This window comes from Nyctibius grandis, chromosome 4 (genome assembly GCF_013368605.1).
Source record: "Nyctibius grandis isolate bNycGra1 chromosome 4, bNycGra1.pri, whole genome shotgun sequence".
NCBI lineage: Eukaryota > Metazoa > Chordata > Aves > Nyctibiiformes > Nyctibiidae > Nyctibius > Nyctibius grandis.
The window spans coordinates 13,048,411-13,066,994 of record NC_090661.1 but is presented as its reverse complement, the minus strand read 5'-3'; positions in this window follow the sequence as shown (position 1 = coordinate 13,066,994).

Below are 18,584 nucleotides of genomic sequence, written 5' to 3'. Positions count from 1 at the left end.
AAATTCTTTTTAAATAGATATGTTTTTTGAAATACAGCAAGGATTTTGATTACAAATGTAGCTAGGTGCTCAACTTCACAGATGTTCTCCAAGACCAGAATACTTTGCCAGCCTTTAAAAAACTCCCTCTTCTCCCACGCAGTTCTGCTATGCTTATCAGACTAACAGTGTAGCCACTATCTATCTACACTCTGCAACACAAAAAATGGGGAAAGGAAATTTGGGCAACACATAATAGTCATCTGCTTTTGAAAAAGTCCCACAGCAACTTTTAACACTCAACAGAATAAAATAAATCTTCAAGATTCCACAGGGAAAAAAAAAAATCAGGATTTTCTTTTCCCAAAAACCAGCTACTACTAATGAATCTAAAAAGGAAACAAAACCCTAAAATCATCATTGGGATCATTCTGCTTGGGGACCCCCAGAATTTCTCAGTCAGACCTTCTCAACTCCCTCCAGAAACAGCCCCACTGGAGTACCCCTGAGGGAGCTGTTATTCAACACTAGTACGGCTGGCAGAGCCTGTCCTTATTAACACATGGTGAGATTCATCTAACCCAGCTTTAGACATCAAAAGGTTAAACATTTAATTCTGAGTTTGTCACTGTAGGCTTTTCTACAGTCAATGAAGGGAAACTGGCATCTCCAGGGGGCAATTCATCTGACCTGCCTATTTTAGGCTAAGATGAATCACTCTCTGAAGGTGCCCATTTTTCCTCAATTGACTGTAAAGTGAATCTAGGGTGACTTCCCCAGACTTCGATATCTACATTTCTGATATCTTGGTGAAGACATCTGAATTTCACCCATAATTTTCAGAGCTCAAACCCAGCATCTCTGACAAATCAGCAGTGTTAAGTATTTGTTCCTTGAAAATGAAATTTCCACACCAAACTCCCAGATTGTATTTCAGTTGACTTTCATGATCCGGTCCCTTATAAAAACACTGCCTTTTTTTCAATCAGTCATAGTTTCAAGCCAATAAGTTGACACAATAAAAAAATATTAAAAGGCAAAAATAAGTTTGACTCTGCTGCAGTAATACTGCTTTGGTTCTGTCCTATTCAGAGCAAACTTCCACAAGATACCTTTTCTGAATTCATCAGCAAAGCACTTTCAGTACAAATACTTTTGTTATCATAAACCAAAATGCAATGAGCATCTTTCATCAGTAATAACATTTTTCTGCCCAACAGTCTGACATGAAGTTTCAATTTTTAATTTTAAGCTTTTGTAACTTTATAACAACATACAAATTAAATACAGGACACCATCAAAAGAGAGTGAAATTGTTCCATGCATCTCCCTTTCATAACAGAAGTCTTCCAGGTACATATTTTTCCCATGGGATAAGCAAATGTTACAAATTCAGAAAGGTCCTTTCAATTATTATTTTTGGACAGATGATCCATTAGAGCAATACTCACCATTAGCACTGTACTCACAGATATACTCTATACCTTAAGGCTAAATGAGATAGAATCTCAGATAGAGGTATTTTCCTCAGATAGAATCTAATCCCTGATCCATCAGCATTTAACTCAAATGACAGTTCTGTATGTTTTTCCTTTAATGGCAAATTTTTACCATATGTGTCTTTTTCCACGGATGTATTCCCATCTCTCTCTCTCACCAGATCTGAACTAGCAACATTGTTTCTGTAATACATAAACATAAAATGTTCTTTAAGTATTATATTACCACCTTATTTACTTTACGCACATTTTGGATGTTTTTTGTTGTTTTTAAAAAAAGTTGTAGCTAATAAAATAACTGTCAGAATAGTATTTAAAATTATATACAAGAAAAACAAAAGGAAAACTAACATGAAATACTCTGTTTACTTCTAACGATAGCTCCTTTATAATCTTGTTAATTTTTAATATATCACAACTATTATCACTAAATAAAAGAAAATAAGTTTTGGCACATGACCAGCAAAAACAATAAAAAAATTAATCAGTTTCATGCAACTCTATCCATTTATTTCATTCTTCCTAACCTACAATATCGCTCTATACTGTGTTGCTACGGTGCAATCTACTTGCTCAAAAACGTGCCTACCAGCAGTCAGTCAAGTTATTAGGTATCTGATTACTGATCTTCTTGCAGTTACCCTGTGGCAGATTCTCCTCTCCTGCTCACGTAAAGGTAGAATCCAAACCCCAGCGTGCACAAAGCTGTGAGTAATGCTGTCTCTAGATGTCTAACTGAAATTGGAACCTTCATCTACCTATTCCTATTCACTTGCTGAATTTTAGCACATTTTAAACACTGTTGTGCTTAACTACCTGCAATCAGGTCCTACATTTAACAGTACTTTTAAGGAACCACTCTGCATTTTTTTTTTGCTATGATTCATAGTAACAGTCCCACAAAGGAATGTATTTAAGCACAAGCTTAGCTGGAAGCCCATGTGATCTCAAATGGGAATGGCATGGTGTTTTTCTCAACAACAAACACAGCGAATACTCTACAGACAGATCTAAAACATAAATCACTAACAATTCCTTTCCAAAGAAATGTTTTGTTTAGTTGGCTGCATGGTTATCATGGGGAATCACTACCACTACATGCTAAAGTTAGGATACCGCACAGAACAAAAATAAACTCTTCCTTTACCTGGATAGTGAGAACATCACCTGTTACATAGAAGGCAGCGCTGTTAATCACCGTTTCACAGCACAGCCTTCAAAGCAGTCAGAAACTTCCCTGAGAAGCAGGTACAGCAACCTCTGATTGTCAAGGTGGTACCTGTACTAACTCTGAGCATCAGGCTCTGGCCAGTCTCAAAAGTGACTAGGCACGATATCGCCTATTTAGTAGACCCTGTATAATAATAATTTCTGTGCTCTTTAACAGAGCTATCAGCTGAATTCAACATACACAAAACTTCAAATGACCAAGCATGAAAGGGCTCCTGTTCACACCAGAGCAAGGTCTGAAGAACCCATACCTGAAATCTTAAAACAGTGTGAGCTCTCATAGCTCTTGAAAAAAATGCTTAAACACAAAGTTTGATTCCTCACTGTATCTTAAAGAGCCATCTTGATTTTGGGAACCCAAGTCTGAAAGAGCTAACAAGGACAGAGGTAGCAGCAACACAGCTTTTCCCCAGCAAGGGCCCTATAGGCTAAGTCTGCCAGGGGTGAGCACAAGCAGCCAGATAACAGTTACTAGGTTGTAACTGTACAGCCCACAATAAACTATAGTAGAAAGGAAGTGTACACTGATTAAGATTGCCTAATTAAACAACTGACCTTGATAAAATTGCTTCTCTGTCTGAAGGTCTCTCATTCCTATGTGTTCCCAAATCCCTCATCTCTGTTCTGTCTCTTGGAAAAGGGGTTATATTCTGAGCACTAATGCACCATCAAATATTTTTCTTAAGAAAAGCGGCAACTATTTTGTTCATAGGTTTATTTTTATAGGTGAATCTAGGTTTGATGATTGCCTTTACACTCTCTATACAATAGTAGCTAATGGCCAACAAATGTCAAATTAAAAAAACCCACAAATGTATTGTGTTTGTATTGTACACAGCAAAAAAAAATAAGGACCATGTGTCTGGAGGATGTGTGCAAGATGCAAGAATTGCTTTTCAAATGCAGTAAAAATAATAATAATTCTGCCATTACACTGAGACCTTTCACAGCAGGACAGGTTTTTATTACCAAGATATAAAGTCCTGAGAAAGTAGATTTATAGAGGGCATGGTGACACTAATTAGAAATCCTTGTGAGTGTCCATAGAGCACAACTTACAGGCATTAAATGAGTCCGCAAAATTAATCATGGACATTTGGAAAAGTTTACCCACATGCTACTGGTTTGGTGAAAGTCAGACAAATTTTAGGAGCAGGTACCTAGTTTTTAATATATCCCTGTAAAGCTCTTCATTTCGGGTTACTGAGGAGAGAAAAGAGGAGACAGTTTCTGACCAGGTATACATGTCCTATAAATCACACCACTTGGAACCCTGGCTCTCATAGTAAAATAAAACGCCTTGTTATAAAATTAACAGTGACTCAGAAAAAAAACTTTTTCTGATGGGTGTTGGTGGGTACTGACACCAATGAACTAATGGTCTCTGCTAAATTTCTAAAAGAAAAAGATCAAAAGCAATTTGTCCCCAGTCTCCACCTTCTCTCTCAGTCCAAATTTCTTTCATGTTGGCAATACCTCAACAAAAGTAAAGATGTGGAATAAAATTTGGCCCCACTGAGATCAATAACAAAGTTTCCACTGAACTTGCTGGAGACAGGATTTCACTTATGGAGAGTAAAATATCATCTTAAATCAAGGTTTGGTCCCCCTTCATCAAGTCTGAGATCAAGCATGTTTATAAAGTGATGAGTGCAGGATACTGACATATTCCATGCTATGATTTTCCTGTGCATACTCAGGAAAGCAAATTGTCTGTTTTAGGCAGTTTGCAATCTAAAACCAAGACCTGCAAAAATTTATGATCAAGCTGCCCTATTAAAGAAAAAGGCACCTCTCATAGGAATCAATATTGTACTTGGTGGATGGAAGCTGTTCTCAGATGAAGACGACCAGCTACATATTGTTCTTTTGTCTAGAGTTCATAAGATCCCTCCAGTATAAAACTTTTCTATGTGTTTCACTGAATAATTTTCAGCCCTACGAAATGTTATTAAAGTCAGAATTTCACTTAATACGAATATATGCAAAATACCACATTTTTTCATGCAACATATATTCACTTATATTGCTTAGGAGAACAACTATATTGTTCTGGGCTATCAAGTCTAGAATTCTGCTCCACGGAGTATACAAAACAGTTAACAGCAGAGAACAAAACCCTCATACGCTTCATACATCACCAGCATTGATTGTGCAATGTTGCAAAAGAAGGTAAAAAAAACTTTAAAAACTTTCTGTCCCTTAAGCTTTCAGTTTGCTTTCTTAAGCATTAAGTATTTTGCCTTATTTTTTAGCATGCACAACTAGAAATAATTTTACAATGTTTTCATGTATGTTCAATAAAAATGCAAAAATATAAAATCCCTATATCTGAACAACTTAGGTTCATGTTTACTGAATAATACTTGGAATAGACTGGAAACAGAAAATTTATGAAGCATGTCTTTTTAAAACAGTTCCAAGAAAATGCTATATTCTGTAGCTTTTGAATGCAAGCCGATTACATATCCTGTAGATATGTAATTCTAACATCTAGGCAGAAGATAATTGCGATAGCTGCTTCCCTCTTCCTTAATAAGCTAACCCAGCAACTTCAGGACCTGAGCAAACAGGCATCAGTGACTATCAGCACATGAAAGAAGTCACCATAGTCTTTTTCAAAGATCGGCTGTTAACCAGCTTCAACGACTTTCCAGGCAGCCTACCTGGTTTGTTTGCAGCTTTAATACACTGGTGGCTACTTATGCAAAAAAGGCAAAAACTAATTAAATTTGTTTATGTATGTTATCGTGTGGAGCACTCATTTCCAGACATCAAGCTATGAATCATTAAATAACTGCTAAATTGGTCTCCTGGGATAGATCATGCCTCAGAGTTGGGCAGGCCCCCATCCCACTGAAGCCAGGTGTGCTCTGCAGCGAGCAGGCATTAAAACTGCTTTAAAGGCCATGGTTTGGGTATGCAGCCAGGTCTCACACTGTGAGGTGAGTGGTAGGAAATCATGAAAACAGTGACAGCCCTCCTGTCAGAGTTACTCCTCTGTTTGATTAATGAGGGCATTTGAAAGACAATTAGCCAGAGCAGGTTTGGCTGCAACTAGCTTATCAATCAGGCACCCTCTATTCAAAGCACTAGTGCCTTCTTTTGTTTTTCTGTCGCAAAAGAATTGTATCAGTGATACACAAACAACAAGGGACCTTTACGTGGTATTTAAAAAGAGGAGAGCAGAATGTAGCAAATCACAACTGAAATAGTAAAAAAATGGCTTGTAAGCCACAAGCTTGGTTAGTGGCTTGTAAGCCACAAGCCACTGGTTACTGGCAAATCATCGCTGCAACTTCCACATTACTGGATTTTTAGCTTGTGCGTGGTGAATTCAAGGCTGCACAACTACATCAAACACTTCCAAGTTTCACAAGGGCAAGTTTAAGCTCAGTTTTCAACAACAACAATTAAACCCAACTACAAATGATCACATCTGTAACAAAAAAAAAAAAAAACCCCACACGATTCCTTCATTGGAAAGCCCACTGTGAACCCTACTCTCTCAGCTTCAACACGTTTCAATTATGAACTGTTTCAATTTTTAAAAAATTAATTTGTTGCAATAATTAATCAGTTTCATTTATCCATTAGTAACATAACCTTATTGCTTTCCAACTACCAGCATAGGTAGAATTTAACATAATACTGATTTTTCTTAGACAGCTGCTCTCCCAAGAGCATGTCTCATGTTCTGGTTTAACAGAGCTTTGCTTCAACTGGGGTAGTCCTTGGCCCCCTGTAAGTGATCAGAAATATGCAATAGACTATTTAAACCATGTCAGTGCTTATTCTGAAGATTTGCATTTCCATAAGGACAGTTTTTATCAAACTAAGACAACAATGATTTTTTGCTTGTGAATGAGTAAGAACAGAATTACTGACTAATGTACTTAAATTACTCAGCCACTAGATCTGAATAAATCCAAGACTGAGAGTAGGATTGAGACTGAAGTGTGATGCGCCACTTTTCCTTTCAGTTTACAGTTAATTTTCCATGGTAATACCAGATCAGAAGTATTTTAAATGCATGAGTAGTGCAGTACTAAGTGGATATATATGCAATGCAAGGAGGCTCATTTTTTTTAACCTTGCTATAATCTATTTCAGAAGTGAGCTCACAAAATAGCTACATTGTGTGTATTTGAACACGGAGCTAATAAAGTAAGAGGCAAATTAATGTCTGATTAGATTAGCTAGAGTACAAAGACAGAGGGAGCCTCGGCATAGCCAAAAAATCTTCTCTCAAGCTTCCCTGTGTTGGAAGTATACGGTAGTCCAGCAGACATGGATAATGAATTATAATTGCTTTTAAAAATTGGGAACAGTTCCTGCTGAGAACACACAGCTTGTCACAGGGTTAATCTACAAAATCACTTCTGTTGAAATCTTCAACCACCTCAGTAAGCCCCAGCAGTGGCACCCACAATGGGATCACTGTTGTAAACTTGCCACTAGCAGTTTATACCCCCTGGACCTGATCCAGGATCCACTACAGAAAGCCAAAGGCTCTTTCTATGGATTTTAAATTGGTCCTCACACTCCTCTAAGTTACAAAGGTGGTAATGAAGTATTGGGAGATGCTAAAAGAAAAATAAAATAAAGAGGATCTAAGTAGGTGGTGGATAACCAGTGACTCCCCATGTTCTTACTGAGAAAGAGAGTGAACAGTTTCTCATTTGTCTATGGCTGTAATTGTAAACAAAAAAGGGACAAAGGCCTAAGCAGTGTGGCATGGCTCCCATCTGTGGGCCAAATTCTTCCCACCCCCACCATGGGGGCAGCCCTCATTCATCCTGCTTATTAGAAACAGTCTCTGGCCTAGGCAAACCCCTGACCCACACCTGGGCATCCCTGAGGAGAGGGCTAGTTGGCATTGACTAAAAACATACCATAAATGTGGCATCGGTAAAGCCTTCTGTATGCTTGTAGTGCTGCATTCGAGCCCATGCCTGGCCTTGCTTAGTTTACTAATGCAGACATAGCCACTGTATTCTACTTTAACTGGATTCAGGACACACTAATTGGCTCCTTGCAAGAGAGTGGTAAATGCTGTGGCTGTTCTTCAGCAAGAAAGTGGGAGTGCTGGGATAAATGCAGACTATAACCTGCACTACTAGCTTGTGATCGTTTCAGGGTAGGGGAGATCAAGTGGACAGAAATAGGACCACTATTTTTATACAGATTAATATAAACTGCCAGCTTCCTCCAAATAACAAAAGGTTAAAAAGGACCCTGGGAAAGTGACAGAGACTTTGGGTTTTCTCATCACCTCTAGGAGAACAATTGTCTCTTCCTCTTATACCTCAGAGTCAGAAATCATCCAGACGCTTTGCTTTCTCAGCAGTTTGAGGAAACAATGGCGTGAATAAGAACAAATATCCTGCAACACATCCAAGATAATTCAAATTTAAATTTGATGGATGGTAAAAAAAACAAAAAAAAAAAGAAAAAGAAAGAAAATTAGGGCATTCCACAAAAGATAGATTCTTCTGTTTCCCATCAGTGACCCACAGTCCAGCCACCAACATTTCCCTAGCTGGAAAGAAAAGCCAGAAATGCCTTTTGTACAAAACAGGCAGAAATGTTTATTAAGCAGAGATGAATAGGCTACAGGTTTGAAGGTTTTAAATGGATTTAGGTGTGCTATCTACTTGTCTATGATGTCCATGGAGAATTTTTGCAATGCATTCCATCTCAGAGGCTGAAAACTAAGACAGACTTTAAAGAAAATGTCAACAGTTACAGTAAAGAAACATGTCTCTCCCTTATCTTCCAAAGGCGTCAGATTGGTTTCCAGACACAACTGTGGACATTTTCTTTCCCCTACAAGCCCCTACACATTTCCCCTATTGACTTATTCTTCTGGAGCACACTTAGGGAGACTTCAGTTTCAAATCCAGGGACACTGAAGTCTTTGGTGAAGAGTATCAGTTTTTAAAATGTGCTCTGCTACACAAGTCAAAGAACCCAGGCAATCAGAAGCAGCAAAGAAATGTTGCCCCTCCAAATTTGCTGAACAAGGTGCAAGATCACAGAATCACAGAATCACAGAATCACAGAATCACAGAATGTTAGGCATTGGAAGGGACCTCGAAAGATCATCTAGTCCAATCCCCCTGCCGGAGAAGGATTACCTAGACCATAACACACAGGAACGCGTCCAGGCGGGTTTTGAATGTCTCCAGAGAAGGAGACTCCACAACCTCTCTGGGCAGCCTGTTCCAGTGTTCGGTCACCCTCACCGTAAAGAAGTTTTTCCTCATATTTATGTGGAACCTCCTGTGTTCCAGCTTGCACCCATTGCCCCTTGTCCTGTCAAGGGATGTCACTGAGAAGAGCCTGGCTCCATCCTCATGACACTTGCCCTTTACATATTTATAAACATTAATGAGGTCACCCCTCAGTCTCCTCTTCTCTAAGCTAAAGAGACCCAGCTCCCTCAGCCTCTCCTCATAAGGGAGATGTTCCACTCCCTTAATCATCTTCGTGGCTCTGCGCTGGACTCTCTCTAGCAGTTCCCTGTCCTTCTTGAACTGAGGGGCCCAGAACTGGACACAGTATTCTAGATGCGGCCTCACCAGGGCAGAGTAGATGAATATGTAGGCTTTTCCTGAAGGGAAAAAGTGAAGGCTTGTTGTAGCTATGATTAAAGAAATTTATTCTTTCACTATTTATTTAAACCTATGGCTTAGGCCTAGTAGTTTAATTGACTTTCATAAATCAAAAAAATAAAGTCAGTCCTGATCACAAGGTTCATAAAAATGACCTTGTATCCTTCTTCCTTGTGAAAAGTTGGAGAAATGCTATCTGTCTAGGACAGATGGTTTTCACCTGGGCAAAAATGACAGAACATGCATATTGGTTGACATTCCATTAAATACAATTTAGAAATTCTTCCCTTACGTGTTTTTTAAAGCAAGTAAAGTTTACCTTGCTAATTGGTTCATTAAGTTACACATCATTGTTATCAGAAGGAAAAATGAAAACTTGCTGACCTAACATCCACAGCTATGATTATTCTTGTCAATTATTTTACATTTGGAAAGCCAAACAAATGTTGTATATAAAAACTAAATACTGCATTTGGCATAACTTCAAATTAGATGTCTCATCGTGCTTATAGCATGCAAATTAAATGTCCTGAATAAGCATTAATCATCATAACAGGCTAATTATTGTCAGTTAGTAACTTAGCTACTACACCTTGCAAAAAATTTGGGAAGAATGTTACTAAGAAGATTCTGGCTACCTAAAAGCAAGAAACGAACACTAGAATTTTTACCCATAAACCGTTTTTAAAACAAATATATAGCTTATTTTGACAAATATGAGCATTGTTCTGGTTTTCCAACATACATAGGCTTTCAGTAAACTGTATTTAGTCCAAAAATATTTTTGTATGAAGATGTTTTTGCATCTATGTCACAGAAAAATACTTGCTGAGTTTTCAAACATTAATTAACATGTTAATAAACACCTAATCTTTGTCTTCTCCGGCCATGCACTTGGCTACCACAGTACTTACAGATAGCAAGTGACTTAAATATTTTACACAGAACTAAATGTTTTAGAAGGAATAAAGTATACATGACTGTAGAACTGCTACTTGGAGACAGTATGTTAGGACCTCAAAGTATATATTTAACAAAGGAGTGATACATTCTTGAATGTAAATGGATATCAAATGCTTAAATGGAACTGAAACACTTCTATGAATACACAAATCCAACACATTCAAAATTATGTCCTAACCATTTAAAAATATCTTTAAAACAGAGTTGCAGTCAGGTTTCAGGTAGAATGGCTGGTATTTGTCTGCAGCGTTTCTGTGGAAAAGGTTCCTCTTAGCGGATTCATTTATATCCCCCTACATAACACATTTGTCTCCTTTACTCAAAAGGTTTCTCCAAGGTGCTCACTGCTGCAGTATTCTTACACTATCATTAACCTGTTCACCTTCAGACTGCCTCCAGGACTGGGAAGAGAAACTGGCCTTACTTAAACAAATGGGAAACCAATGCACAGAGTGTGATTTCTACAATGTCCCAGAGGAAATCTACTCAAGAGTAGAGATCAGAACCTCCTCTCCCTCACCACCACTGCACCTTCCAGGATGTTAAAAGTGGCTCAAAGTCACGCAGAAAAGCTGTGTGAAACCAGTAACATTTCCAGGACAGCTGAGTCTTCCTTTACTGCCCTGACCACAGACCATCTCAGGGGAATGCTTCTATATTCTTTCTTTTCCCTAAGAAATTCCTTATGTACCTTAGTTTTTCTGCTTCATAACATTCTGCCTATAACACTGAGCTAAAGAAGCATGAAGGAGAATGATGAAGACAGGATGCCTCCACAGATAATACAAAGGGTCACAGAATCGTCTTGGTTGGAAAGGACCTTTAAGATCATCGAGTCCAACCATTAAACTAACACTACCAAGTCAACCACTAAACAATATCCCTAAACAATATCCCTAAGCACTACATCTACTCAAATACCTCCAGGGATGGCGACTCCACCACTTCCCTGGGCAGCCTGTTCCACTGCTTGATAACCCTTTCTGTGAAGAAATTTTTCCTAATATCCAATCTAAACCTCCCCTGGCACAACTTGAGGCTGTTTCCTCTTGTTCTATCACTTGTTACTTGGGAGAAGAGACTAACACCCTCCTCACTACAACCTCCTTTCAGGTACTTGTATACAGCAATAAGGTCTCCCCTCAGCCTCCTTTTCTCCAGGCGAGACAACCCCGGTTCCCTCAGCCGCTCCTCATAAGGCTTGTTCTCCAGACCCTTCACCAGCTTTGTTGCCCTTCTTTAGACTCTCTTCAGCACCTCAATGTCTTTCTTGTAGTGAGGGGCCCAAAACCGAACACAGTATTCAAGGTGTGGCCTCACCAGTGCTGAGTACAGGGGGACCATCCCTGCCCTAGTCCTGCTGGCCACACTGTTTCTGGTACAAGCAGGATACCTTCTTGGCCACCTGGGCACACTGCTAGCTCATATTCAGCCAGCCATTGATCAACACTCCCACGTCCTTTTCCACCAGGCAGCTTTCTAGCCACTCTGCCCCAAGCCTGTAGCAGTGCATGGGGTTGCTGTGCCCCAAGTGCAGGACCCGACACTTGGCCTTGTTGAATCTCATACAGTTGGCCTCAGCCCATCAATCCAGCCTGTCAAGATCCCTCTGCAGAGCCTTCCTACCCTCCAGGAGATCAACACTCCCACCGAACTTAGTGTCATCTGCAAACTTACTGAGGGTGCGCTCAATCCCCTCATCCAGATCATTGATAAAGATGTTAAAGAGAACTGGCCCCAATATTGAGCCCTGGGGAACACCGCTTGTGACCGGGTCTGTAAGAGAACCATTAGAAAAGTACTGATTGGGAAACAGTTACTCAGTTGTAGGAGGTAAAAATCACTTCCCAGCCCACTACTGCCATTTAAAGGTCCAGGGATCCCACTGGCCTTTCTGAGCACAACATTTCCCTAGAAGCTCCAGTTCAGCACTCTTGCCACTGTGACTTCAAAGTCTTTCAAGACAACAACAGTTTCAGAGGATGCAGTTGCCATTTCTGTTGACTCTTGTCTTCTTTGTACAACCTTATTCTTGGGTGTGTCAAAATGCATTTTATTCCAAGAAGGTAGAGTCTACGTCATATGAAGTGATAAAAACCTGAGGATGCCCTCCCTCATAATTTGCCACCAAACTTTGTCCAAAAATGTTCTTGGCCAAGTTGTTGTGGCTTGGTGTCCAGTCACTGAAGATGACACCAAAAACTACCAGAATCAGTCCCTGCAGAATGCCATTGGAAACGTCCCACCGTCCCACACAGTAAGGACTCTTCACTGAAAACTACCCTTTGGCATCTGCCAGCAAGGCCATTTTCAGTTTGTTTGTTAGGTACTGCAGCGACAGTGTGAAGTGCTATTGTTCCTCTTAATTCCAATGTGGCATCAAAAGTTTTCTGAAGCCTAAATACTCTATGTCTATACAGCACATTCATTAGACTTATAATCACATGAGAAAACGGAAAACTGTTTTGACGGAGTGGACAGCAGGATGACCATGAGTCAGCAATGTGCCCTTGTGGCCAAGAAGACCAATGGCATCCTGGGGTGTATTAGAAGGGGTGTGGTTAGCAGGTCAAGAGAGGTTCTCCTCTCCCTCTACTCTGCCCTGGTGAGGCCGCATCTGGAATATTGTGTCCAGTTCTGGGCGCCTCAGTTCAAGAAGGACAGGGAACTGCTAGAGAGAGTCCAGCGCAGAGCCACGAAGATGATTAAGGGAGTGGAACATCTCCCTTATGAGGAGAGGCTGAGGGAGCTGGGTCTCTTTAGCTTAGAGAAGAGGAGACTGAGGGGTGACCTCATTAATGTTTATAAATATATAAAGGGCAAGTGACATGAGGATGGAGCCAGGCTCTTCTCAGTGACATCCCTTGACAGGACAAGGGGCAATGGGTGCAAGCTGGAACACAGGAGGTTCCACATAAATATGAGGAAAAACTTCTTTACAGTGAGGGTGACCGAACACTGGAACAGGCTGCCCAGAGAGGTTGTGGAGTCTCCTTCTCTGGAGACATTCAAAACCCGCCTGGACGCGTTCCTGTGTGACATGATCTAGGTAATCCTTCTCCGGCAGGGGGATTGGACTAGATGATCTTTCGAGGTCCCTTCCAATGCCTAACATTCTGTGATTCTGTGAAGTCTCTTCATCATAAAACTATGTTGACAGCCATTAACTAGACTTCCATTCAGTAATTCTTTGTCCATTGAACTCACTATCAGCTTTCCCATTAGTTTACCTTCAATCAATAGCAAGCTGACTAATCTATACAAATCAAAAAGATTCTGCTTGCAGTTCTGAACACTAGCACAATATTATCACTTGTGTTTTAAAATATGCACAAAATTATATGCTTTAATAAAAATAAACATGCTGAACAGAAACAATCTTAGAAAAGTCCTTTAGGACTCTTCTACTGAGGTCACCTAAGCCTGCTTGAACCAAAAAAAAAAAAAATTTTGTTTTAAAAGACCTTCTCTAACTAAGCTATTGATGTTTTTTAAAGTTTTTCATTGCATTGATATGGTATTTGGACACAATACCATGTCTCTTTCCAAATGCAGTGTGTTTATTTAATTGTATCTGGGTTTTTTCTGTAGTAGTAAGAATTTGGAATTTTCCATCTACTAAATGATCTATACAATTCTTCAGGCTTGTGGGTAGTTTGGGGATTTTTTTTTCCCTAAACATGCTATAAACCCCATTGTCCTTGATCCTCTCAGCAGGCTCCCTCAGGTCTTAGCTTCCCTTTTCAATGTTTGTACTTCATTACTTGTAGTTTGCAGGAACTTTCTAGAGATATCAGTTGATATATAAGAGTATATATAGCACAATAGTAATTTATTACAAGTGTAGCTGCTATTTCTTATACAGAACAGAACTTCTGGCTTTTTCAGTCTCTGGTACTCTTAAAGTAACTCTCAATTTTCACTCCCATTTTTCTGCATGCATTTTTCAATTCCCATTGCATCTCAGTGGAGCTTTACTGTTCCCCCCAGATTAAGATATTCCAGCTTAGAGTATCCTGATGAGGAAGTAAGATTTAAGTCTAAAGACACATCAATTTTGTCCTTTACAGGAAGGCAACATTTCAACTTGTAGCTCTGCTATGCACCACCAGAGATGTCGCCCACCTGACAAGCACGTATTTTGGCATTAACTGTGAGATTTAGGACACCTCTGAGGCACCCCTTTTCTTCTGTGACCTCAGTTACATTCCCAGCTTCAGCCATGATGAGACAAAGAACAGCAACATTCAAACACAAAGTCCCATTGAACTCTGGCTGCTGAGTTACCTTATTACTTAGACTGATAAGGCCAAGAAGGTATTCTTCCACAAAAATTTAACTCTCTCTTGCCTTGCAATTTGCTACTAATTGTAAGTGAATGCCTAGTGCTAATGGCTAAAGAGGAAAGAGATGCAACTGAAAATAAAAAGAAGAAACTCTGTATTTAGGAAGAAAAGGAAAAGGAAAAACTCACTCACCTAAGGGCCTTACAGCATAAACTTCTAGATGAGGATCCTGTTTTTGCTTGTTAATAAAACCGTATTTGAGTGTAAATTATTCTCTTTTGAACAAGTTACTGTCAAAAGACACTCAAGGAAAGCACAGCTGAGGGCTAACCTTTCTCGTTCACTCACATACACCCATACAATTTTTGATAATAAAATATTTTTAGTTCATTTTAGGTCAAAAGTCAGTCATTGCTGAATGTCTGTGCTAAAATACATATTGCAAAAGCCCTGTAGGAAATAAGTAGGTGTACAGTGTTATTACTGCTGAAATGAATGTGAAATTGAATGTAGTCTGAGGTTTCATGGACTTTCTGTAGTGAAAAGAAATAGGACCAAGAGGATTGTGGAATATTTTTTTTCATAAAGAAGGTGTCCCTTTGTCCTGTGTAGCTTTGTGTACTCATAAAATTCCCCGGAAACAGCAGAAACTAGTGCTTCAAATGATCAAGTACTTTTACCTTAAAGTCAGGGCTTTCCTATTGCAACTTATGTTGAACTACAGAGAATCCATTAGATGGGTAATAACAGCTGAACAGATCCTAAGTCCATCCTGCTTGCACGAATCTGCATAGTCATATTTATCTTCTCACAAGAAAGAAGAGTTAAGTAACATCACATCATTATATAAAAGTAAGCCATCTAGTTTGGTAATTTTTTCACAAACTATTGTAAAAAAAAAATCTATTCTAAATGCACAGAACTGATTTGCAAACAGCTGTTAAACAAGTTACAATAAGGGCATAACCTTCTGTTGTTCCAGCAGAACTTGACATCAGTAGGAGGAATTACCTGGTTGGAATAGTATGAAAAACAATATCAACAAAGTGTCCCTATAGTAAAATCTCCAGAACAATTTTCATCATCTCAATCATCAAAAATCTCAATAGCTGTTTTCCCACTTGTTAAACTGGTCAGTAAGAATCATGTAAGACCTGACTGGGTTTCTGAAATATCAGTGCAACCGCAAAGTTATAGGCAGTACCTAAAATACAACTGTAACAACTAGCCATTTAGTAAGAACTTTCTTTTTAAAAAAATCCCACAGTCTATTATGCAATGCACACTAAAAGAATTGCTACATACTTGGGCAGATAAAGTACTTTGATAAGATGGACATATCCACTGATTGACAACTTGTCGAGTATTATATGTGTTCAACTAGTGAAATAGACTCCAGCTGTGCTTAGTACCTCCTGGGTGACATAAAATAGTAAGTATTCATTATGACCTTTAGTCAGCTGCTTAATAGTAATACTAATGGACCTGCAATAAAATTTAGCTGACATACTGCTTAAGAATATTCTTAGGCTATTTTGTGGCATTAAGTTGGCATATGTAACTACATTTAAACTCTAGATTAAATAACAAATTTTCAGTTATGAATAAATCTTACAGTTAAAGGAATTTTGGTAGGTTTTGATGTGACAAAAATACCTGATCACAAAGAACACTTTCTAGCTAAATATTAGCATTTAAGCGCTAGCAAGTAAGGCTATCTTTTTCAGACATGAAGTTTAACATAAATATTACTGTTTATGTCAATGGCAGTCCATGAAAAAGCTTGGTTTACAGTCTGAGACAACAATGTGAATACACTAACCACCGCAACAGAGGCAAGGTGGTCAGGCTGCTGCGTTCAATCTTACCAAATAATCCTCCAGAAGAACCAAACCCTTTGTAATGGAGAGATTACTGCATTGCAATTGCCCATAGCTGAGGTGCAATTTAACGGAGACTCCATTATCCACAGACCTTGCAGTCTTGTCCTGATCTCTTCACCTCTGCCATCTTTGCATCGGGATTCTAGCAGACGACTGACTGGGGGTCTTCCCAAAATACCTTGTGTACACTTCACAAACTGATGGAAGAACTCACTAAAACTTTGCTTAAACCGTAAGGAAGTATTATAGGCCTGGTCTTCTTCAATTGCTAACTTTCCTTGTCACTATGACCTTTAAAAACTTCAGATTTTCTCATTATTTGCTCCCATCTCTCACTCTCTTTCAAATATGTTCTTCATATGCCTTGGTAATTTATGTTACATATTCTTGGGTTTGGATCACCTCCAACTTTGTCTCCCTGCTTAACCATACGGTTAAAAAAAAAAAAAAAAAAAAATCTCACAGAAACACTCTTCCAAAGATGTTTAGTTCTCTGTCCCAGCTCCTGGGTAGTGTATGAAAGAGCTTTCCTTTTGTTATGTCGAAGTTCAGTGTCTTCCTGTTCTGAGATAGATATTTGTGTAAAATGACAGAAGTGGACTGATCTGGTACAGATGCACTACCCACCTAAAGAATGAAGTTAAAGAGATTTTTTAGAGCTTGAGGATAGCGTTCTGCAGAGAAGCTGAATAAGTTGTTGAAAATGTAGTCTCTACAAAACCATAGATATGAAAGCAATAATAATTTACTTTTAGAAGGCTGAGTGGAAAAATACATTTTCTTCCAACTTCCTATTTTACCATAGGATTTTGTGTGTGTTAATATAGTACAAAACCTTACTCATTCTTTCCAGATTTTCACACGGGCCTTTCTTCTAACGTTTTATCTGCATAATATTATTTTAGGGACACAAGTCTCTTTCAGAATAACATTGTGTGTCTGTTATCCTTCTAGCAGCGTTCTCCGTTTTGATAACCCACAGCCTACATCAGCCCTATATTAAATCTAAACAAACACAACACCCCAGCAAATGTTGCTTTGGTTCATTTTTAAACTATATGGTATGAATATATCTTTTTCTCCTACAAAATACAATTTAAGAAGTGTTTGGAAAGACCAGAAGAATCTAATTTATATACGACTTACAATTGTACACTCCTTCATTTTCCCTCCTGAGCACTCAGCAGTACACCTGCCTTCTGTAGTTCTGGTTTCCCTTCTACATCCATTTGTACAAATGAAGTGTAGTTTTTAAAGGGCTTATATTCACAAAACTCCAGATAAAGCCACTGACACAGGTTTTATCCTTTAACTTTCTAATCCTACTGTTTGGTCATGTACAAGACAAATTTAATTGAGGGCATGAATCCATTTTATTTGCACATATTCAAATACTAAAGCAGACCTTATCAGAGGGGATTTAAAGAAAAGGGGAGTCACCTGAAATGATGATTTTGGGTCTGCAAGAGAACAATGCTGAAAGACAATCTTTTTGCTACAGCATTGTCTATGAAGCCAGGACAAGCAAATATGTACAATGACTGAAAAGAATAAAGTATTTTACAGGAAGGATTTTTGGAAGTGCCAAAACCAGGCCTAACTTTGTTCCCACAGAAGTCTTACCACTGATTTCAATAGCAGTAAAGCTAGACTAATACCAACTCCTTCTTAAAATTCTGTCTTATGTATTCCAGCTTTAATCACAAAAACCACAACAGAAACTATGGGTTGTTGAGGCAACATCACAACTCCTGGGATACGTAGTTGAATATTATTTACCCTTGGAGACCAAGGGAGATGGTAGAAGTAGGAAACTTGCAAAAGTAAGGACTCAGGGTGATAGTATTCACCTGAGTAATAGAACTCATGTGAACCAGGAGACAGATTAAACACAACTGCAATACCAACCTCCTCCTTACTTCCCTACATGCTATTTTTCTTTCCCTGGGACAAAAGACACTGAAGCAGTCCCATAACAGTCACACACTTACCAATAGAGAATCAGATTCTTACTACAAACGCGTTTCTTTGTGAGCACAAGGCATTCTACACACACTACTATATGCAGCAACAGTTGAGAAATGCTATAGTAGTGAATGGGATAAGATTATTAAAATATATTTTGTG